We start from the raw sequence: 25,041 nt of genomic DNA, 5'->3' as shown, positions 1-25,041 counted from the left end.
AAATGAAGCGAGAAAAGTATGTAATTACTGTAAATTATCCATTAGTGACAATATATTATTGGAACCATGCATGATAAGAAAATTAACAAAAAACCAACATTTTTTCAATGTTTATATCTTAATCGAACAATTTCCAAACGATCAGTTAGAGAGTTCTGTTTTAATATCAAGTAGAACAGTAAAAGACACGAAACGTGCGTAATGAACAAGTATAAATGTTTTGTCAAAACAATATAAAATATATAAGTTGGTATCATATCAGGCATGGGGCAAATTACATTGCAATGTAATGCATTATATTACAATTACTTTGACAAAACCATGCATTAAATTACAATAACAATTACAAGTATTTATCAAAGTAATGCATTACATTACAATTACTTTTCAAAGTAATGCATTGAATTACACATTACATTTGTAAATTTTATTATTAAGTGAAAAGAAAAATCAAACATTTTGAAAAACAACATGAAGTCACAAAAGATTCTAGCATATGCAGTAAGTGTTCTGTGTATTGCATTTCAATATACATGTAAAAGGTCTATTCAATACGACTATTACATTTTAACATCATAAGGGTTTCGAAGGTTTCATCCTTCATTCGCTTTCTATGTTTAAAAGTACACATCTCTGTGTTTTCTCCAAAAAGAAATTACAGAGATGAAGTTTAATACTTATTTTAACTTAAATAGATATAAGAAGATGTGGCCCATGAAAAGTGTCAATGAGACAACTCTCCATCGAATTCACAATTTGTAAAAGTAAACTAATTAGTGTTTTATGACAATGTTTAATTATCTGTTATTTAGTCATGACAAGATATTCATTGATCGTTTTACAATAATGGAACACTTTTACTATAATTCTTTACAAATATTAATCTTTTTTTTTGCTTGAAAATGTATGAAATAAAATGAAATAAAAATAGAAAGAAATGTAATTTGGTCAGTCTAGTTTTTATACCAATTTTGTTTAAGTTCTACCTGGGGTAAGGCTTAATCTCCAAATTCCCTTTAGTGATTTATGTAAAGTGTGAAAAATGAATATTAAGTAGAACATCAATATCCAAATGATTATGTTCTTAGTTAATCAAGAAATCTTAAATTCTGCTTTAGTTAAATCTCCATCAATATGTTAAAGATATATAGTATGTGAAAAAAGTAATGCCATGTAATGCAATGAAATGCATGAAATTACACAACTTTTTGCTAAAGTAATACATCAAATTACAATTACATGTAATGCAAAAATTGCCGCATTACACATTACATGCAATAATTTGGAAAAATGTAATGCATTACCATGCATTGCAATTACAAATTTGCATTACCCCATGCCTGTATCATATAAATATTTTGTTGTATTGCTTTTTAATTTGTCTATTCCAAAACAATTTTCATCTAAATACTTAGTACAAGGTTCGTATTCGGCTTTGAGTTTTTTCAACTTGCAATACTTTTCTTTCATGACAACGTTTGTCAACGGAATAATTATAGAAATGGTACGCTTCATCTATTAGTCTTTTTGAAAATGAAAACGACCTGATTATCAATGTCGAAGATCTTAATCTAGATATAATAATAATTTGAAAAAAAACCTGTATCATTTTTTTTCTGAGCGATAACGATCTATATTCTAGAACGACCTGTCTGTTGTAGTGGACTCAGAGATCATTAGTGATCTGGCAATATATTTATCAAAGACGTTTTACTCAATTGCTCCGCCAACCAGTGTGCAGTGGTACCATCTTCGTAAGCTCATCAATAGTTCATCAGAAGCCAGTGACACATCTATCCTGATTTTCATTTACAATACAAGAATAAAAACTGGTGTCTATTTCGTAAATATGACGCTTTTAAGCCATCGTAGAGGTACATATGCTGTTGTTGTAGGAAATGATTACGGGAAGACAACGCACGAGTTTGAAATAATGATAAAAGGTGATGTTTATGCTTGAAGAAAAAAAAAACCAACTGTGTTGTTATTCTGCAAAGGCCGAACAGGGTCTATACGTGTACGAGTAAACACACAAAGGAAGAACTATCAATTAAATTCAGAGTAAACAGTCTGGCAGACCAAATAATTAAGCACTATATATTCAGTAATACCATAAAATAACGATATACCACAAAAAATAAGTTGAAAATAAGGTTTAATACATACATCTGACACAAATTACTTAATGTGTGGTATACACTGATAAGACATCAACTTACCATCAGTGACACTACTAGACGACTCCATACTTTTATCTATGACACATTTAATGTACAGCTTTCCGATCGCCAACTTGCAATTTCTTAGCTGTACATTAAACACTTTCCGTCTTTAATATGGCGTTGTTGGCTATCCGAAGATATACAATAAAAAGCAACCAGATAGTATTAAGTATGTAAAACTTTGAAGCGATGTATGCTCCACATGCAGACATTACCGGCATGCTTCAACATAGAAATGAAAATTTCATAATTCAAAATCATATCTATTGTCATTACGTTTTGTTCTAAACCGATACTCATTTATAAAATAATCAATCATTTGTAGCAAAACATTAAATTGTGACCATTGATTCGTCCAACTAATTCGTTTTGAAACACGATGTCAAGGAGCAACAGCGTGTTTGCAACAAGTATGCAACATCTGCAAAACCTATATATATCTATCAATATATATAGATATCAAATAGATATGGGTTAATTATTTATGTCATGTACTAACTAAAGGTCCATATTATGATGTAACTTGATATGTGTGACATATCAATGTTACTGCGTTAATGTATCAGCGTATGTAATTAGTACTTTAGGTTAAAAAACTATTTTTACGTTATATATTTATTTTATATGCATGACATAATGCATCAAATAGAATTGCATTGGCGATTTATTCGTTTTTTATCCTTTCAAACTGACTTTAGATTTTTTCTTGAAAATGTAACAGTGCTTACTTTTAGTTTTACTATGAATTACAGTTGATATTTTACGTTTTTAAAGGCACTCATCAATTATGCATTATGTTAACGTTTTTAGATCTTAATAAAATTATATTTTTGCTATATGATCTGCAAGTAATCGTTTTAATAACTACAATATCACAATTAACATGATTTAGTATGATTTTATTTTTACAGTTTTTAAAACCCAAAACGTGTATTGCTGTGTACCGTTTGATGCTTAGCTTATTCATATATAGAGGTTTAATTTTCAAACTTTACATTAAGCTAAAGTATAACTTAAATATAACTATATACTTCAATTATAATGCACCATATAAGATGCAAATTGTTATTATTACCAAGTGGGGTATGTCAATTTTTCTCCTAACTTATTTCATAACGGCATTAATTAGAATCTCTCAGCCTCTTTGGTATGATTTGTATTTTGTACAAAATAATGTAACATGTTGTCATATGTCTACAATTTATAATTGCTAATTGATTATCCAAAACTATAATTTGTTTTGTATTATTTATTTGATGCAAAGTGCATGTCATTAAAAACGTAATTATGTTTGAAGGATAATTTTATCCGTGTATATTGAAAAAGAAATTTAAAAAAGTTTGTTCGCGAATAAATACAACAACCAATAGTGGGAAAAACCCACCGTTGAATTATCGAAATAAAAATGAGATTTTATCAACATATCATTTCATTCCCAGGAACGACGCTCAAATAGGTGAAAAGACAGCAGCTTAAAAAAATCTAATATCAAGTTTTATGCACTTTTAAGTCCAACGGAGGTTTTCGACGGTAATGGTCGATATCCACTAACACTATGCTCATCTTTATGGTTTATGATTTACAGGTGCAACGCACAAACTAACAGCAGTACTGTGGATTCTGACAAGTGTTGTTGTATTCATCGTTACAGTTTCTATGACTGCACTATTTATGAAAAGACGTTATAGTAGGTTGCATTGTTTATATTAATATATAGAAACTCAACAAAGATACCCGATTTTAATTTCGGTACACCAGACGCGCGTTTCGTCTAATGAACACTGATCAGTAGCGCTCAAATTGAAACAGTTTGAAGCCCTATGAAATATGAAGTTGAAGAGCTACTACTAAGGTAGCTTTTAACGACCTTAACTGGCTGTTAAGTTCTCGCACGGTCGGCTCGGCGTTCTAAGGCGTTTGGTTAGACTAGAACATTGTTGTTGTTGTAAAGCTGGAAAAAGGAGGCCATTTTGGTTTTGCGTGGATCGATTTGGTTTATTGACTACTTTGATTTGGTTTGAAGTACTTCACACTAGCTATCTCCAGGGCCAGGATGATCAGCTAGGCAGCCCGCTAACCACGTCGATGTTTTACTGATGAACGAGTCATGGACGCAGTAATGAATGTCTTTCGGAAGCCGGTTAAGGATAAGTGTGGTAGCTCTATAGCACGCATCACTAAGCTTAGGTTGATGTGTAGTTTAACAGTGAAAAAGCATAAAACAGAACGAGTTTGTTTAGTCAATGTTAATCGTCACATAACCAAAATCAAATAAGAATTATTCTTGTGAGCACTTTGATTTTCTAACTTCATGCATCTCTCTTATCTTAGAAACAAAAATAATAAGACCAGGACTGGTAGTATATAACCTTAGTCATAGATACATGATCTTTTTATTCGTTTTTATTGTCTTTGGACTAGCTGTCAGTAACTGTGAGTACTCTTAGATCTGTATTTAATGTATTTGTTGTGTGGATGTTTAATACCCTACCCCGTCTGATCTGTGTTTTTGTAACTTGTTTTTTTTTTCTGCTTTGTGTCGATCTGATGAATTCAGTCCTTTTCAACTTATTTTTACAGTTGGTTCATACGTTGTGCTTTAACACCACTGTCCAAGGTAAGGGGATGGTTGGGCGCCGGCAAACATGTTAAATCCCGCCACATTCTGAATGCTGTTGTCTCAAGTCAGCAGCATGAAATTCAGTGGTTGTTGTTTGTTGCTGTATATCATATTTGTTTTTCGTTCATTATTTTGTAAATAAATCAAGTCGTTGGTTTTCTCGTTTCAACTGGTTTACATTTGTCATTTTGGTGCCTTTTATAGCTGACTATGCGGTATGGGTTTTGCTCATTTTGAAGGCCGTACAGTAATTCATAGTTGTTAACTTCGATGGCATTTGATCTTTTGTGGAGAGTTGTCTGATTGGCAATCATACAACATCTAAATTTTTATATCTAACATTTGAGGTATGATTGCCAATGAGCCAACTATACAACAATGTTCACATTACGTGTATTTAATCAATTATAGGTCACCGTACGGCTTCAACAATGATCAAACCCATACCGTGTAGTCAGCTATAAAAGATCCAGACATGGGAATTTAAACAAATAAACAAAAACAATAAACGAAAACAAAAATAACAAACAGCAACCTAAGACAACTACTGAAGTACATGTTCCTGGCTTGCGTTAGGAACATTACGAATCTGGCAGAGTTAAGCATGTTCTGAGCGTCCAATACTTCCCCTTAATGGGATAATAGTGTAACAGTACAACATGAGAATGGACTGTAAAAATCAGTTGTAAAAGATTTGATCCATCAGATCGACAAGACGCACAACACACATGAAACATATTGAAGACAAAAGACACAACATATCGATTTAAGAGTACTTGCAGTTACTTAAAGCTAGTCCAAAGCCATCATGTTCTCCCAAAATGAAGTATCAATCGGTCCATTTCCTAAGGATTTAGTGTAAGGACGTAATCTATAATCCGAGAAAAGCATGATAACATTAACGGTACCGATTTTTCTGCACCAGTTTCGATCTTCAGTGATGCCGTATTATTTAAAAATCCAAAGCTTATTAACAAATTAAGAGCTTAGAAAGCAAACAAGACAAAAAGGTAAAGCCAAAGTGGGGAAAGGAATCAGAGCTTTGCATGAGGGAGATATATTTCTTTTTTTGGCAAAAAATTCCGAAATTTTGAAAGAGCAAATTTTAATAACACAAAATCAGTATTTTCATGCCAGTGCCAAAGTACTGACTACTTGGACGGTGATACCCTCGGGGACTGACCTGGCATGACCTGTGTAATGTCAAAAAATCGGCACATAATATTGACAGAATGTAGGCCTATTAGTTTTCATCATCGAAAAGTAATAAATATTTAGTTACGTTCTAATGTATCTTAAATCTAAAATTCTACAATATCTTATCGTTTGTAAAACGTAAATGCCGTAGCCTTTAGCAGATAGTATGATAATTTAAAAAAAAAATCGGAAGTTAACAACAGACACCGAAAGAAAATCATTTCGTTTGCTACGCATAGATTTTTTGTTAGCACTCGGCACCTATTTCAAGATTGGTCAGAATATCTGTAGTTTCCATATTTCAATAAGCTTTGTTTTGATTAAAGGTGGAGATTTAACAAGTGATAATGCAGCAGTCATGTAAGTTGTTTAGATAAATCATAAGGGAAACTGGTGAACGTTATTTGAATTTCACAACGCAGTTAATTTTTCAACTTAACAGTTTACGAACTACGAATAAGTTTTAATATATTTACCTATTTTAACAAGCCTTTTCCCTGTTTAAAACACCAAATAAACTTGTCAGATATTTCCTTAAAAATAAGTATATATTTTAAATGGCATGAAAGTTAAAAAATGTTATTGAAGTATATCAATTCTATTCACCAATCCTCCCAGAAATTGCATGTACAAATGCATGTACTAAATTGCAATATTTCTGTCAATCAAAGATAATCTACCAGAACAGAACATTTAGTGGCAAATAATGCATGCGAATTCAAAAAAGTAGCAAAAAGTCCAACAACGGTCCTCTCTTAGAGTCCGTACAGTCTTTCATTCAAGTTTCGAGAGCAAAGATCTTTACATCCAATACATTTGATATAACCTCCCATTCCGAACGGTCTTGACTTTTTATCCATAAATGTCGTTATCAAAATGTCTCAGCAAGTTTTAGCAATTTATCTGTCTTTGGCATGTTTAATATGTATATATATAACAAGTCTAAAAAGGTACAACATCACCAAATAAAAAAATAAAATCATGAACAAAAGTTAAATATTTCGGATAACTAATATCCTTCATCAGTAAGATGTCAAATGAATCTTATCTTGACATGTGGTAGTCAAACTGAAATAATAATCTTGATCGTTATACCAAGAATCAATACACTGGTAAAAATTTAATATTGATGTTTGGGAGGATGAATAAATTCCTTAAAACTGTAAGACTCCTGTACGGTAGCCTGAGTTACAGGAAACAAGTGATGGTCGGAAAATGAGTGATGGTAGGGAAAATGAGTGACTCATTCTATGTTTTTGTCACTAATGCCCTCTGGGGAAACTGTCCTAAACTTTCTTATCCAAAACCTTTCCCGAGCAAGTCTGTCTACCCTTGACCAACCCTCGTTGTGGTCTATGATAGTGATGGTAAGGTTTTTGAGATCAGCTTGGGTATGCCCAGGTGATCTCAAATGACGACTTACGGGGAGGTCGGGCTTGCAGGTGTAGTCACTTCGATGACCATTCATGCGTTTGTTGAATGGCTGTTCTGTCTCGCCAACATACTGAATGCCACATCGACACTGCAGAAGGTATACCACATTCTGGGTTTTGCAAGTTACATGGCAAAATATAGTGCACACAGACCCAATGGAGTGGCAAGTAAATGTTTGAGTATTGAGTATTTGTTGGCAAGTCGGACATCGTCTGTTACCACACGACTTGCACCATCCTGCAGTGGAAGAGCTTTTATTAGAGGAGACATCAGCTCTCACAAATAAGTCTTTCAGACTTCCTGGTCTTGGAAAAGCTAAGGCAGGAAGTTTTGGAAAGATCTTGGATAATTTTGGGTGCTTGGCAATAATCTGCCAATTGGCACGGATCAAACGCAAAAGGTTAGTAAAGGCGGGATTGTATGTTAAAACAAACGGAACTATTTCGCTTCGTTTCTTCTGTTTGTACTGAAATAGGTCATTGCGGCTGTTTTTGTTAGCACGCGCAAACCCCTTATCTATGTCTGATTTCTTATGAATAAGTTTGGTCAAACATCCGCGAAGTTCCTGTAGCCGTTTAGTGAAGCCTCCTCAGAGGAGCAAATCCGCTTTAATCTGAGAGCTTGACTGTACGGGATACTTTTTGTTTACTGTTTGGAGTGACAACTTTAGGGAGAAAGATGTTGAAATAATTTGTTTCTCTTATTTGCCCATGAAAATATTGGCGTAAGACGGTGCTATTTTCGTCCCCATCGCTGTCCCGTTTATCTGAAGGTTAATGTTCACCATTAAAGGTGAATTTGTTGCATTTCAGAACCAAAGTAAGCAGCTGGACTAAACATTCGATAGGTGGTTCTAAAGTGTTACGCGAGTCCCATATTTCCTTACACGATTGTATTCCGTCATCATGAGGTATGTTGGTATACAATGAGCTGACATCTAAAGTGACAATGAGAGTTTCCAGAGGAAGAGGGTTCATGAATTCCATTTTACGAAGGTAATCTGTGGTGTTTTGAACTCAATACTCAAACATTTACTTGCCACTCCACTGGGTCTTTGTACACTATATTTTGCAATGCAACTTGCAAAACCCAGAATGTTGTATACCTTCTTCAGTGTCGATGTGGCATGCAGTATGTTGGCGAGACAGAACAGCCATTCAACAAACGCATGAATGGTCATCGAAGTGACTACACCTGCAAACCCGACCTCCCCGTAAATCGTCATTTGAGATCACCTGGGCACGCCCAAGCTGGTCTCAACAACCTTACCATCACTATCATAGACCACAACGAGGGTTGGTCAGAGGCCGACAGACTTGCTCGGGAAAGGTTTTGGATAAGAAAGATAAGGACAGTTTCCCCAGAGGGATTGATGAAAAAACATAGAATGAGTCACTCATTTTCCCTACCATTACTCATTTTCCTACCATCACTTGTTTCGTGTAACTCAGGAGTCTTACAGTTTTAAGGAATTTATTCCTCCGCCCAAACATCACTATTAATTTTTTTTACCAGCGTATTGGTTCGTGATAATTTTTATAATGTTCAAGATTATTATTTCAGTTTGACTTCTACATGACAAGATAAGATTAATTTGACATGTTACTGATGAAGAATATTAGTTATCCGAAATATTTAACATTTGTTCATAATTTTATTGTTGTACCCTTTTAGACTTGTTATTTATTATATTTTGTATAATTATATGAGCCATCGCCCCGTAAGATTTATCGTTGGCTATTATTCAGACATTTTACGTATATTATAACTATGATTGCGTTGGATAAAAACCGCAATTTTTATTCGTGTGCATGAAAAACAAATTTCTTGGTAGAGGGGTCTAAATACAGCACAAACAGCATTTCCCGAAAGACCAAAAAAGTGAAAAAGAATATTTTAACAAAACGCATTTGACTAGCAGGTCGAACAACGGATGTTCGATTTGACTAGCAGGTCGAACAACGGATGTTCTTAAATCCTTCTGACTGCTATTGGCGATTGCCAAATAAACGGATCACCAGATATAACAAAATGGATCTTAACTATTAATTTAATACCAAACAGAAAACAATGAACTAGCGAAAAAGATGGTATACCGCAAACAAAAGGTGCAAAAATTAGTACACTATATCCGGATTTCGACAATTAATGTCTCTTCGGTGATGTTAGGAATCGAAACGGTATTTTGAAGGCTATATAATATATATTCATACTTTACGAAAACGTTCAAGTTGCTTTTACTTGTTTATTGCTGTTTATGTTTTACAATTTCTAATCTTGATTGTTTCGATTTCTATTTCTAATAGTTACCATGCCGCACCTTACATAGAAAACCAGGTCCGTCTTTAAGACCTTCAGGATTGCCATAACGAGGAATATGAAGATAATGAGGCTTCAGAATATATTGATGCCATTTATGTGGAGGCCAATGGACATGCGCATTACGAAGAAATCCTGTAACTTTCTATTTTACCAAGTCCTCTAGAACATAAAAAGAATACTTGTAATAAAAGCAAATCTATAAACAAATAATTGGTTTTTGAAATATATGAAGTCTTCAAATTAAGGCATAAATACATTTCCCAATCTGTAATATCGGTTTCATACACATGAGCATATTTGCGAAAAAGATCCAATCAAATTGCCATTTATAGTGTACCTGTACCAACAAAAAGATCAACTTCGACAGGTTTTGAATTTTTTTTCAAGTAGACTATTTTAAAAAAAGCAAAATATTTTTTATACTAACTTGTTATTTAAGGTTCATATTAACGTTCTTATAATTGAATTCTGGGGATGGACTTTCTAACAGATTAATTGCTGTTTTATAAAATAGTCAAATGAATTTGCATCTTTTTTTTTCATAACATATATTGAATCAAATCATGTAAAAACAATTACAAAATACAATTGGTTTAATCGGTAAATATTGAAGAATTAATTCATGGAAGCCATAGATTTGTTGGAAATTTACTCATGACAATCGAACAAAAATAAACGTTCTGTGTCATACTTTTACTTGAAACGACTATTAATATTGAAGTTATATACATAATTATTTTTTTAAGTATAATGAAAACATATTTTTTAATATTAACATATTATAGGTTGCAGTTTTGTATGTAGTGATTATTGTACAACAATTCTTAAAAAACGTAGAGTTTTTGTCTACCCTGTTACCGATAGCAGCATTGCATCTGCAAATGCTCAATTGCGAAGATTAAGACGTAATAACCTTCAGATGAGTTCAAACAACAAAACATTTCATTATGTGTACAACTATATGTAATTATAAACTTTTTAAAGACTTTTCTGTCTAATATTGTCTATCCTGTTACTGTAACCGTAGCAACCATAGTAACGACAGACATAACATGATAGACAAATTTCTTCAGTTTTGAATGCTGTTGTGAAATAACTGCTCCCTTTGGTGAAGTGATAATGTTTTTCTGTTGTGATTTTGGTTTCCAACACGATGTTGCAATTTTTACAAGTATAATATTGGTGTAATTAATAAATATGTTGGTACAGCATAGACATGACAAAAAAGTACCCACTATTTTTTTTTCACAAAATGTCTTTAAATTTCTTTTCTCTACACTGTTATACAAGAAACGTGCTGTGTTAAATGTTTAGGCTACTTTGCGCTTTTGAAATCAACACTGACTAGTGCAATGTTGGTAGGGAGAACAATTAATGGTAGATTTAAGTAGCGGTAACAGGATGGACATGAACTTCATGTACGCTGATTGAATTTTGTTTGTAGAAATAATGTTACATATAATAATAAAGAAGCTGTGATTTTTCGTTAGAGTTATTATTAACATTCTCAAAAAGTAGCTTTTGCAGATATCAAGGCAATCGGAAAATAGGAAAAAAAACATTTGAAATGTGTTACTTTGACATTGTACACACATAAATTACGCAAAAATAGCACTTAAAGATCAATTAATCTTATCAAAATAGATCTAAATCATGTTTATTATCAATGTTCTGACTCATAAATCCTACAAACTTTCATTTAAACTCTTACAACTGCATTTTCCTTTAGAAATAAAATTTTTGGCATGGGTGTACTGACAATTCGACATCTTTTTAAAATGACCCATATAGGTGAATTTTTAACAAAATGTTGCCTAAATATTTTGTCGATTTCAAGGCGATCCAGATTTCATCAATTTAAGAGGAATTCCGCATTTTGAGGATAATTTGGATTGAATCATATGAACTTCATGCCTCGATAGCTATTAACAATTTTTTTTCACACTTTAGCAGCAGCCAAAAAAAGATAAACCGACATTTCTAAAAATGGCAATATTTAAAACGGAAACTGTCAAAACTATGTATATTTTAGAATGATTACATGTAGATCCAACAGAATATATTTGTATGCAATCTTATAATCTTTAAAATAAAATTTCTCAGATGTGCAGCAAATCCCTTATATAAAAATTTGGCTTCATTGTGTATTTAGCTAAATTTACTAAACCATTGTAACCGTTTTAATACCGTATCCGGCAATAATATTCATTGAATTTATGACTCCGTTTGGAAAAGTACATAAATGTTTCTAATTTATACGACGATATTCGTTGAAATGATGAACAAAAACAACGGTGGAATATTGTATTGATTATATATAAGCGATTTATCTAACTGTAACCCTTTTTTTTTAAACTGGAGAAAAATGAAATGGGGTAAAAAAATAAACATACTAGCTGACTTTGCGGTATGGTTTTTTTAACGCCATACGGTGACCTATTTGGAAATTACTGTGTCATTTGGTCTCTTGTGGAGAGTTGTCTCATTGGCATTCATACCACATCTTCATATTCTTATTGTCAACAAAAGAAACGATACAACACTTTTTAAAAAAAAAATGGTAGAATTTAGTAATAATGAGATAGAATATATATTTTTATTTTTATCGTTCTTCAAGACACGTTTCGGACAGTAACTGGACCAAATACGGATGAATCAAAGTCATTATCTGGAATTGCAGTGTGATTTTGGATTTAATAGCGAGTATGGCCAGTGAAGGTGATACAAGGCTGATAACCCTTTTTATTCAGAGGAAATATGTGTATGTGTCATTTTTATGGATTACAGATAACATGGATAAGGCAGTTTTCAAAATGAAAAAAGTTTTTAAAGAAAATGCAGCTTTTTAATATACCTTTTTGCCTGTCTTGCACACTTCTAATCAAGAATCAAGAATCGGACCAAATTTTTCCAAAAATCCCTGTTCATTTTTAAAAAGTTTCAGATAAGAGGGGCGGGCCACCTGCCCCCACCCGTCTCAACCCTCCTCGTCAAGGACGGAGGTATCAGTAGGTCTTTGGAATGTTATTCAGAATAATATACACGACTGATATGGGAAATGAACGACAATAAAATCTAAATTTTTTGAAGAATTCCTTTGCTGCGACATAGATCGTTGGAGACATCATTATATTGGTAGCATTACACTGGTACACGTTTCTCACTTGAATAGCCTACTGGGAGGGTAATTTAGGAACAATATTCAATTCTTATTCGAATCAATAATCTTAAATACTTAATCATCCCTGACACCCGTTATATTTCTTGTTTGAGGTTGCAGTCGGGAGAAAAAATGGGAACTTTAAACTAGCTGTCAGTAACTGCGAGTACTCTCAGATCTGTACCTAGAGTCTGTTTGTCGTTGGGTGTACAAGTACCCGGCCACGTCCACTCTGTGTTTTTGTTATTCAATGTGTATTTCTATGTGTATCAACTGATGAGTTAAACTTTTTTCAACTGATTTTATAGTTTGTTCTTATGTTGTACTGCTACACCACTGTCCAATGTTAGCAGGAGGGTTGGGCGCCCGCTAATATGTTTAACTCCGCCACATTCTTTATGGACCTGTCCCAAGTCAGGAGCCTGTAATTGAGTGATTGTTGTTTGCTGCTGTTTATCACATGCGTTTTTTAAATTTTTTTGTACAGTTCTTTTATTGAATTGTTGCACTACTGTCCAAGGATCAAGGGGAGGGTTGGGCGCCAATTAACATGTCTAACCCTGCCACAATATGTATGTACCTGTCCCAAGTTAGGAGCCTGTAATTCAGTGGTTGTCGTTTGTTGCTGTGTTACTTATTTGTTTTTCGTTCATTTTTTTTTTGTACATAAATTAGACCGTTAGTTTTCTCGTTTGAATTATTCACATTTCGTGTTTCGGGGCCCTGTATACCTGACTATGCGTTATGATCTTTGCTCATTGCTGAAGGCCGTACGGTGAATAATGGTTTTTAATTTCTGTGTCATGTAGTCTCATATGAAGAACTGTCACATTGGCATTCATACAACATCTTCTTTTTTATATTATATTGTTCTTTTCAGCTGAACTTCTAGGAAACTACTGCAAAATATGAACATAAGTATTACGTAATAGGTGATTGCACATAACGCAAAAGGTGTTTGCACATAACGTAATAAGTGTTTGCAAATAATGTCATAGGTATGTACATAACGTAATAAGTGTTTGCACATAATGTAATAGTCATTTGCACATAATGTAATAGTCATTTGCACATAACGTAATAGGTGTTTACACATAATGTATTACGTGTTTGCACATAACATACCAGTAGATTCACATGACATCCTGAATGTTAACAGAGAGTATCAATTGTTCGGCAAAACGCATATAAGCTATACCATGATATATTATACTTTTGACAGAATATGCATATGTATAAACACAACATAAAGCCAATAGAATATAATATAATGAGGTTTTCATAGAACAAAGATGTATCAAAACAAAACGTTTAGAACATTCAACATAACAATCACATTTGAGACTGGACGCAATTATTAACTTACTTACTTAAAGGAAGAATAGACACAACATAGAGGAAATGTGAAAGAACGTAAAGGTGGTTGATCATAAAGTTTAGTGGTATTCACAGAACATACAGTAGATACAACATAATGTAATACATATTGCACATAACAAAGAACAGCAATGACATATCATATAATTGTTTGACCAAACAAACAATTAATTTTACATAACACAGATATGAAGAAGAAATGACAGGACGTAAAGACAAAGCGACAAAACCCATTAAATATTTACACTATAACAGTTACGGCGTTCCATAAAAGACAATGTGGTGATATGCTTTATCTGTAAAAAAAAAACGTTTAAGTGTACCTTCTAGCTTAAATTATAAGATTGATTATAGTATGAAAAAAATATTCAATCAACGTGTTGAAGTTCAACGTTTGTTTTTTCACAGAATACATTTTTTTTTGTAATAAAATGTTTTGGTGTCGTGACTTAATATTTGAATAAATATCTTTTTCCGTGTTTTTTTCAGGTATGTATCAAATAGCGAATATGAATATTTATGTTATATGATAAGTTATTATGCATTCTAGAGAGAACATATATTTCCACTACCTTTCTTGAATTATGTTTAAATATTACCATTATTAGCAATGTTGAAATTTAATGCAAAATCAAAAAGAGAGGCGAAACAAACATGCAAACAGCTTTACACAACACACAACATTAAAATCAAAGGCTAAGCAGAACGAATCCTGCCAACAACTAGAATGATCTCAGGTGCTCCGGAAGGAAAAGCAGATCCTGCTCCACATATAAAACACGTTCTGTTACTCATGTAAGTACAAACCCGTGAATAAGTGTAAGTGGGTAGGTCATATTCAGAGAAAGCGGACAGGATTGTACATGTAGTTGAGACAATTGATACATATCCGTTGTCATCTGAGAAACGTATATTCTTTAACGCCCAACCAACTCGTGATGGCGTCCGTAAAATTACCAAGGGGAGATTTCAACTTCACCACTTGAAACTCTTGGTTTAATAGCTTCCCAGTGAGCAGAAACCCTCATATGTTTTCCGTATCCAGGCGCTGTTGAATTGTTGCTACATAGAATAGAAAGTTGGCAATTGAGAAGCTGAAATCATTCGTTTGTCGTAAAGTTTTGTTGTCAACCTACCAATCATCATTGTCAATTTCTAAACGTAAGACAAGATATGAGGCAGTTTTAACTGTATCTGTTGTATCCTTTATTTTAAGTTTGATTGGACAGATGCGTTTAACATAGTCACCAAATCTTGAATCATTTAGTGAGAGAGCATCATCTATACAGCGGAGTGTGAAGTTAAATGATACTGCTAACTTATTTCCTCTCATCATAAGAAGTTCCTGTATAAATACAGCCTCATATGAATAAAGGAATAAGTCGACAAGAAGAAGATCATGGTCTAATTTGAGGTTCCTATGGGAATGCCAATTATTTTTTCATTTGAAAAAGATGTCCTCCATTAATGCAAACGCAATAAATGTGTTGTCAATCAAGAAATCAAGGATCTTGGTATTATCAGTTTCAGAGAATTTTTGTTGGAATCAGAGTGTTTTATACAAAGTATGATTTATTCCTCCCTAAGGTAAGAAACTTGTGTATCATTCTTTTTTATGACACAAAGCAGGAACAAACCATGATTAACAAATTATCTCCCTTATTTTAAAGAAAAAACCGAAAGGAACCATATAGTTTTAAATCAGTGTGAATGAAGCTATCATATGGGACCGGAAGTAATATTTTCATAACCGGAAGGAGAAAATTATCTTTGTAGGGAAAATGATAATATAACAATATATATATTTTTTTTTCAAACAGTTTGATGAAAACTATAATTTGACGCTTAAAGTAACTTTCAATAAATTGGAAGCGATTTCGAACGTATGATTTCGAAATTCGGTGGGAGAAAGACCTTACATTGTTGTTTGTAAAATTGGCTTTTTATTCATAGATATAAGAAGATGTGGTATGAGTGCCGATGAGACAACTCTCCATCCAGTCAAAATTTATAAAAGTAAACCATTATAGGTCACAGTACGGTCTTCAACACGGAGCATTGGCTCACACCGAACAATAAGCTATAAAGGGCCCCAAAAATTACTAGTGTAAAAATGTCTTTATTTTTCTAAATTTAATAACAAATGATGAAACAGGTCATCATTCATATATAAACTTTCAAATATGAAAATAATATCATTCATTTATCAAAATCAAAGCACTGTAAGCGCTGTAGGCAGTTAACCAAAAACCAAGGCAAACGTAATAATGAAAACTGTGGCAGTGTTGCTTCAATTTTTTTTTTTAATTTGAAAGAACAAACATTAAACATTCGTATATTGTACATTTATGTTCATTAAATGAATTGACTATTAAGGCAAATTAATTAATATTTCATCAAGGTTTTCAAAAGCAACTCATATATCAATGTAAATGACCCCCATCTTCACCCCCAAAAAGATTGAAAGATTTATATGTTTTTTTTTTAAATGAGCCATAAATGAAAATTATTATAGGCCCAGAAATAATTTAATAAATAATTAAAGTAAATTCAATTAACCTAGACTCATTTCTTGCATCAATAAAATTTTATAATAAACAAGAAATAATTGTAACAGGATGCCGTTGTGAAGTCTCCCAAACAAAGCCCCATAATTCGCCATTCCCATGGTCTCCTGACATTGGGCAAAGTCCAGTTCATATTGGTTTGGTCTAGTAAAGTGATATGCATATGTGACACCTAGGAGATTGACCCTGTATGTCATTCAAATCTTTTTGAAATGATGAACAGGAATAAATATGGTTTAGGGGTGGGTATTTCGACCGTTTACAAGTTCTCAAACAGGAGGGGGTGGGGTGACCCCAGAGACTCCCCCTATATTTCATTTGATTTGTTATATTGTCCCATACATGAATATATATGGTTTAGGGGTGGGGATCTTGACTGTTTACAAGTTCTCAAACAGGAGGGGGTGGGTGTCCCCAGGGACTGCCCCTATATTTCATTTAATTTGTTTTATTGTCCCATACATAAATGTATATGGTTTAGGGGTGGGGATCTCGACCGTTTACAAGTTCTCAAACAGGAGGGGGTGGGGTGACCCCATGGACTCTCCCTATATTTCATTTGATTTGTTATATTGTCCCATACATGAAAATATATGGTTTAGGGGTGGGGATCTTGACTGTTTACAAGTTCTCAAACAGGAGGGGGTGGGTGTCCCCAGGGACTCCCCCTATATTTCATTTGATTTGTTTTATTGTCCCATATATGAATATATATGGTTTAAGGGTGGGGATCTCGACCATTTCCAAGTTCTCAATCAGGAGGGGGTGGAACGACACCGGGGACTCCCCCAAATTATTTTCATTTGATTTCTTATATTGTCCCATACAAGTATATATATTGTTTAGGAGTGGGGATCGCGACGGTTTACATGATAAAAGTACATTTTCGAATTGAAGGGGGTTGGTATGACCCCCAGGGACTCACCCTATATTTTGGTTGATTTTTTTCATTGTCCTGTTCTCATTACTGAAGACTGCATGTGTCTATCACTTACTGTTTTCGAGAAATAGTCATTTGAAAATAAAAAAAAAATAAAATCCCATAGGTTCTATAGTAAACCCCTCCCTTCTTCAGGCCCTCCAAATACCCCTAAATAGACCCCAATGCACAAATAAAAGAATAATGGCTCCGCTAGACATGTTAGTCTAATATTTTATGAAACCCTAAGTAAATCTGACAAACGGTCAAATTTGTCTTTTTAGACGGGTTGAGTGGATACGGTCCGACTTGTCTCGGGGACGAGTTGTCCACATTACTTAAAACATCCCATCAACGTCGATTTCCGCATCTGTTTCATGACCTCGTTTCATTCATAAAATAACAACAACCTTATTTGGCAAGATAAGTTAAAAATTACCGCCCACTTATATAACTTTATTTCCTCTATCATAGAGATTTGTTGTACATGAACAATATTCCTGCGTATTTTGCCATTTGGGAAATATCAACGACTTGTAATTACCGATTTTCGGCGATGAAATATTTCATACAATTGTTCTTTGACATCGTAGCCAAAAGCACAGGGGATAATAAACTACCTACGGATTTCTCTTGAGCACTACTTCCTATGTGCAACTTCAAAAGTTTTGGGTAGTTCGACGATCATTTAAGGTTTTTCTGGTCATATTTTTTGTATTCCAGAAATAAAAGTATTAATAAAATGTCCAATTAGTTATAAATAACATAATAGCTTGCTAGATAATAACAATGGCACGTATTTCAGCATTTATTGGGTAGAACACAAATCTAGGGTGCTCGCATAAGGCAGCTTAACTGCCTAAAAATGAACAAGTTATATATAATATGAAAATAAGATTGATTGATTGTTGGTTGCTTAACGTCCAGTGGCAAATATTTCATGCATATTCAGGACGATATAAAAATAAGAAGATGTGGTATGATTTTCAATAAGACAACTCTCCACCACAGACCAAATGACATAGGCATTTCGAAATAGAGGTGACAGTACGGCCTCCATCAATTAGCAAAGTCCATTCCGCAAAGTCAGCTATAAAAGGCCCCGAAATCATAAAAAATGTAGAACAATTCAAGCAAGTAATGAAGTAAAAAAAAATATGATAAACATTAACAATCTACAACTCCTGAATTGCAGTCTCTGGAATTGGGACAAGCATACATAGAATGTGGCATAATCTTAATACATATTTTAAGAAGGTTTTCCTGTCGTCTCAACGATAAGGGGTGTCAGATTTATTCAAATGAAGGACCGACCATTCATGCAATATGAAGGGAACCTTCATACAAAACTTTCGGTACCCTCTGTTAAAGAAAGAAATACATGACACATCTGAACATATAAACAAAATTAAAACAGATTTAACAGAGAAAGAAGCCATATAAAGTTAAAATTGCCTTTGTGACATATTGCTTTAGTGAAGAAAGGTGAAATATTGTTGTCACAAATGATGGCTTGCAGACGTTTATTTTTCTTTCTATTATTTGTAAGACGTGTCGTTGATGTTTACGAATTGTACGAATAACATTATTTTTACGCGATGGGAGAAGACTAAGAACCTCTTATAATATTATTGTTTATCCCTTCTCTTGATAAATACAAGTTACAATTAGCAATTTATAATCCAAATAATCATAATAAAATGTAGTTTGATCAAAAGAAATACTTTGATAAATAGACAAACCTTCAACAATCGCATTGAAACTTGTAGATTGCAAACTTAAGCATCCATTAATATGGTGACATCTATTTCAAAATATAAAAGGCACATACATTAAATTTCATACTTGATATTCAATATTGTGAAACATGCATGTTTAAAAATAAAAAACACAAAAAAAAAAATAATTTTTTCGCATCTTTAAAATCTTTTAACAAACTATAAAAATATACTGAAAGATTTAAATTTTCATGTCTGGATATACAAAAGTGTAGGAGCTTTTCCTGTACACTATGTTACGCGCACAAATGTGAAGCACACTCATTACTTATCTACACACATGTTTTACACATGTAACAGTTATAGATAGTTCCATATAAAGCAATTCGTCAATACTTGTTTTACATATGTGTTTACTTTGATATACATGATACATCCACAAAAAACATAATTATGCAAATCCTGTAAATAACCTATTGTCATTTATCATTGCAAATGATAAAACGGTATTTCAAGAGTTTGCGTGTAATCTGCAGTAACAAAAAAATAAACTAGTCCAAATTTTAAAATTTGTTTTTATTCAAGTAGTAAAAACATCGATTACGTTTAGATTTTGGCTCCTAATCCAGCTAGAGTAAACGTTAGAGTTCGAGTTAAAATTGTAGTTATGTTTCAAGTTCGACTTAGATTTCAACAAAGTTCAACATAAAGAGACCCATAGAAAATACAGAACAGTCAACAATAGTAAACGATAATCCCTGTAAACGCAGATTTCCGGACATAAGGCGTGTCTCTGATATCATGGTCATGTCTGCTCTTTTTCATTAATCATTAGTATTTGCATTCAAATATTTAAATACATTTATTCAAATTTTATTTGTATACAAATTGTTTTTTTTTTTTCTCAAGATAGTGTGCAATGTTCATGTATATCACATAATGCAATTTATCAAAATACAGGGTCAATATTCCGTACGTTTTCAAAAAATAGAACACGAAGAAAATATTTGATAATAACTATAATATATAATCGTTTTTTTTTGTCCTTACGTCCTGTGTCACCCATTTTCCCTTAAACAAATTAACCTTTGATCATGCGAGTGTAGGTATGATATTGAAATCCATAAAGCAGAGAGGGTTTAAACGTTTTTATAGGTACCAACCTTCACCCTTACCCGAAACAATAGTGTAACATCACAACATAGAAAAACACACTATAAAATATCAATTGAAATGGCTTCAACTGTCGGCATTCACCTCAAAAGCTAACCAAACCTTTAAACAGACTTATTCGGAAAGGATATAGATACGATACTGTTGTCAAGTCATTAAGGATTGCATATTTTGGTGTTAATATTGATTCATTCATAGGGTCTATGCATCGGACATAAACACATTTATTCTAAAACCAGTTGTTGGCATGATACGGGTTATGTTCTACTCATATATTTTATGATGGTATGATACTAAACCCCTAACGGGAGGGATTGTATATCCCGCTAATATCAGTCGAAATGAATATAACACAATTCACACCTCAAGTTTATTCCAAAAATATTCCAAGTTACTGGATCCAAAGTATAAACAGTTGAGATGAGATTGACTACAAAGAAAATGCAATCATCATGAGATTTGTACCAATTACAATGTTCAAAACATACACAAAAATATAAACATAGGTGTGAAAATATAGAAAACAGTCATTGTAACATCTAGGATTTACACAAGTTATGAATAAAGTTCATATTTCGAAAGTAAACAATTATCCGATTGGCAATATTTTGTCATTGTCTAAAGTTCATATTAACGGCATTGAAATAGCTAAATTTACTTTCATATTATCACAAAATGCATAGAATATATGTAGAAAATAACGTACCTTATTTGTTAGACTCTGATATTTCTAAATAATTCAAAATTAAAGGGCTCAAAATTGTCGTGACCCATTCTCAGTTTTCAGGGAAATATATATGCAGGGGAAAGTAACCGATGTACTTAGGTAAGTTTCATAAAAAATCAATAAATTTGCAAAACGAAATTTGTTACAATTCTAAACAGGAAATTGGCCTTTACATACCAGCCCCTAAATTGGATTCTTAACTAGAACGCAATTACTCAAAATAAAAATCAAAGGTCAATTATATCATAAATGTTCAACACATGTCTATCATAACAACACAGGTTTGGTGGCAGCGGTGAGTATTTTCAGTCTGATTCTAGAAGAAGACAAAGTTTCGCAACTGGTCTCATCAACACAGAGTTTGAGGTTTTTACTTTAACAACTCTAACTACATTGTTCTTGTCTTTGATGAGTTCAATCAATCGAGCCATGTTCCACGAATTTCTCGGTGCATTGTCCGCAATAAGAACGATATCACCTAACTGCATGTTTCTTTCAGATTTTGTCCATTTTTGGCGGTTCTGCAGAAGAGGCAGATATTCTTTTCTCCACCTGCTCCAAAACAGATCAGCAATATATTGAATTTGCCTCCATCTCCTTTTGACATAGTTGTCGGTTTTAGAGAACACACCAGGTCGAAAACTTTCACCCGGACGCTGAAGTATCAAGTGATTCGGAGTCAATACTTTCAAGTCTGTTATACTGTTTGACGCTTCTGTGATCGGTCTTCCATTAAGAATGCCTTCTACTTCGCAGAATAGAGTCATAAGACCTTCATCAGTCAATCGAATGTTCTGTTCGTGCATGATCGAAAAAAGAACCTTTCGCACAGATCTTATCAGACGCTCCCAAACGCCTCCAAAATGTGATGCAGAAGGAGGATTAAATTCCCATTGAATATGTCTTTGTATCATAAATTCCTGCATTCGATTTATATTCCATCGATTTATCTCTTCTCTGAGTTCCCTCTCTGAACCCGCTAAATTTGTACCATTATCTGTCCTAATGAATTCAGGTACTCCTCGTCTCGCAATAAATCGTCTTATAGCATTTATACATGAGTCAGTGATGATGTTTTCGTTTAAATTTGGAAAAACTGTTCGTACCAACAAAAATAAATACACAAAGTTATTTCAGAATTATGTGTTTATCATTTTTTTTATGTTTAGGTTGCCAGCAAGATGAAAAGAACAATGCAGTTCAAAAGTTAAAATGTGGATAAGCTGATGTACAAGGTCCTACTTTTGCAGATTTTCATATTTTGCATGAATGAATTTGAAGTTTATATCATGGAGGGCAGAGAAAGAAAAGAAACACTTCAATTTTCCTGCTTCTGAAGGATAAATGTAAAACATCTTGTTCGGTAAGTTTTATGCTCTGTTTTGATACTGTTTGTGCATCCATCTGTCTTTCTTTAAATTATATTCACTTAAAGTTTTTGGTTACAGTTCACCATGAACTTCAGTTAGTAACTTGTGGTTTTACATGTATATACTCAAAATTTAGAACTTTAAAATGTTCATGTATTTTTGTCGAGCCTGCGACTTTTGTCGCAGAAAGCTCAACATAGGGATGGTGATCCGGTGGCGGCTACGGCGGTGGCGTTAGCTAACTTCCTAAAAGCTTTATATTTTAGAAGGTGGAAGACCTGGATGCTTCATACTTTGTATATAGATGCCTCATAATACCAATTCTGTCTGTCACATGTCCATTATCCTTGACCTCATTTTCATGGTTCAGTGACTACTTGAAAAAAAAAGTTCAGATTTTTTGTAATGTAAATTTCTCTCTTATTATGAGTTATAGGATAATTGTATTTGGTGTGTGCGTACCTTGCAAGGTCCTCATGCTCGTCAGAGAGTTTTCACTTGACCTAGACCTCATTTCATGGATCAGTGAACAAGAACTTAGTCTTAGATGCATGATTTTTTTTATTAATTGTTAGTGGCTTTGAACTAGCTGTCAGTAACTGCGAGTACTCTCAGATCTGTACTTACTGTCTTTTTGTTGTTTGGATGTACAAGTACCACTTGTATTTGTAGTATTTGTATTTTTATCCATCTGATGTGTTAAGCCTCTTTCAACTGATTTTTATAGTTCGTTCTTATGTTGTACTGTTACACCACTGTCCCGGGTTAGGGGGAGGGTTGGGATCCCGCTAACATGTTTAACCCCGCCACATTCTGTATGTATGTGCCTGTCCCAAGTCAGGAGCCTGTAATTCAGTGGCTGTCGTTTGTTTATATGTTACATATTTTTTTTTCGTTCATTTTTATACACCCGTTTACGGGACGTATTATGGTATACCGTTGTCCGTCCGTCCGTCGTCAACATGTCAGACATTAATTCAAAAGCTTTAACCAATATGCATGAAACTTTGGTGAATTGTTTATATATGACGTGAGCTCCCTTTTGTTTTTTTTATAAATTTCGGATTTACCATTTCCGAGTTTTGAGGTTTTATTCATTAAAAAAGGGGGGATTTTCCAGTTTTCGGACAATAACTCAAAAACAATTTCACCAATTTGCATGAAACTTGTGTGAATTGTTTATATCTATTGATGTGAGCTCCCTTTCGTTTCTTATAAATTTCAGGTTCTCCGTTTCCGAGTTTTGGGGTTTTATTCATTAAAAAAGGGGGGATTTTCCAGTTTTCGGACAATAACTCAAAAACAATTTCACCAATTTGCAAGAAACTTTGGTGAATTGTTTTTTTCTATTGACATGAGCTCCCTTTTGATTTTTATAAATTTTAGACTATACATTTCCGATTTATGGGGTTTTATTCATTACAAAAAGGGGGACTTTCCAGTTTTCAGACAATAACTCAAAAATGCTTTCAGCTTTTTTTTATGAAACTTTGGTAAATTGTTTATATCTATTTTTGTAAGCTCCCTTTTGATTTTTATAAATTTTCGATTTTACGTTTCCAAGTTATAAGATTTTATTTGTTTATAGTCTGACAACAGATGTACTAAGTATTGCGCAACAGCACAGTGTATTGCACAATAGCAAGAAATCTTTAATTGAATATAAATTCAATTCATATAACCAATTTCAAGTTCTTTGACTACATTTATTCAGAAACCTATAATATGTCAAATATTTAATTACATTCCAAATTCAGACCTGTATCAAGCTTGAATATTGTGTCCATTTTTGCCCCAACTGTTCAGGGTTGGACCTCTGCGGGCGTTTCCAGCTGCGCTCAGCGAAGCAGTTTATTTGTACTTAAATTAGGCCATTAGTTTTCTCGTTTGAATTGTTTTACATTGTCATTTTGGGGCCATTTATAGCTGACTGTGCGGTATGGTCTTTGCTCATTGTTGAAGGCTTACGGTGACCTATAGTTGTTAATTTCTGTTTCATTTGGTCTCTTGTGGAGAGTTGTCTCATTGGCAATCATACCACATCTTCTTTTTTAGCTCACCTGGCCCAAAGGGCCAAGTGAGCTTTTCTCATCACTTGGCGTCCGTCGTCCGTCGTCGTTAGCTTTTTACAAAAATCTTCTCCTCTAAAACAACCGGGCCAAATTTTACCAAACTTGGCCACAACTATCATTAGGGTATCTAGTTTAAAAAATGTGTCCGATGACCCGGCCAACC

The 25,041-nt window shown here is 33.4% G+C and overlaps 1 long non-coding RNA gene across 1 annotated transcript; it reads left to right on the top strand.

Moving 5' to 3' along the window:
- The first annotated feature begins 1,658 nt into the window (after positions 1–1,658).
- Positions 1,659–10,157, top strand: LOC127716231 (uncharacterized). The gene is made up of 4 exons (XR_007988823.1): positions 1,659–1,943; positions 3,808–3,909; positions 6,366–6,399; positions 9,780–10,157. It is a non-coding gene; the product is annotated as an uncharacterized LOC127716231 (long non-coding RNA).
- The last annotated feature ends 14,884 nt before the right edge of the window (positions 10,158–25,041 follow it).

The sequence above is a fragment of the Mytilus californianus genome, unplaced genomic scaffold (assembly GCF_021869535.1).
Source record: "Mytilus californianus isolate M0D057914Y unplaced genomic scaffold, xbMytCali1.0.p SCAF_9, whole genome shotgun sequence".
Classification (NCBI taxonomy): domain Eukaryota; kingdom Metazoa; phylum Mollusca; class Bivalvia; order Mytilida; family Mytilidae; genus Mytilus; species Mytilus californianus.
The sequence above is the reverse complement of the archived record's forward strand: the minus strand, read 5'-3'. Positions and strand labels throughout refer to the sequence as shown.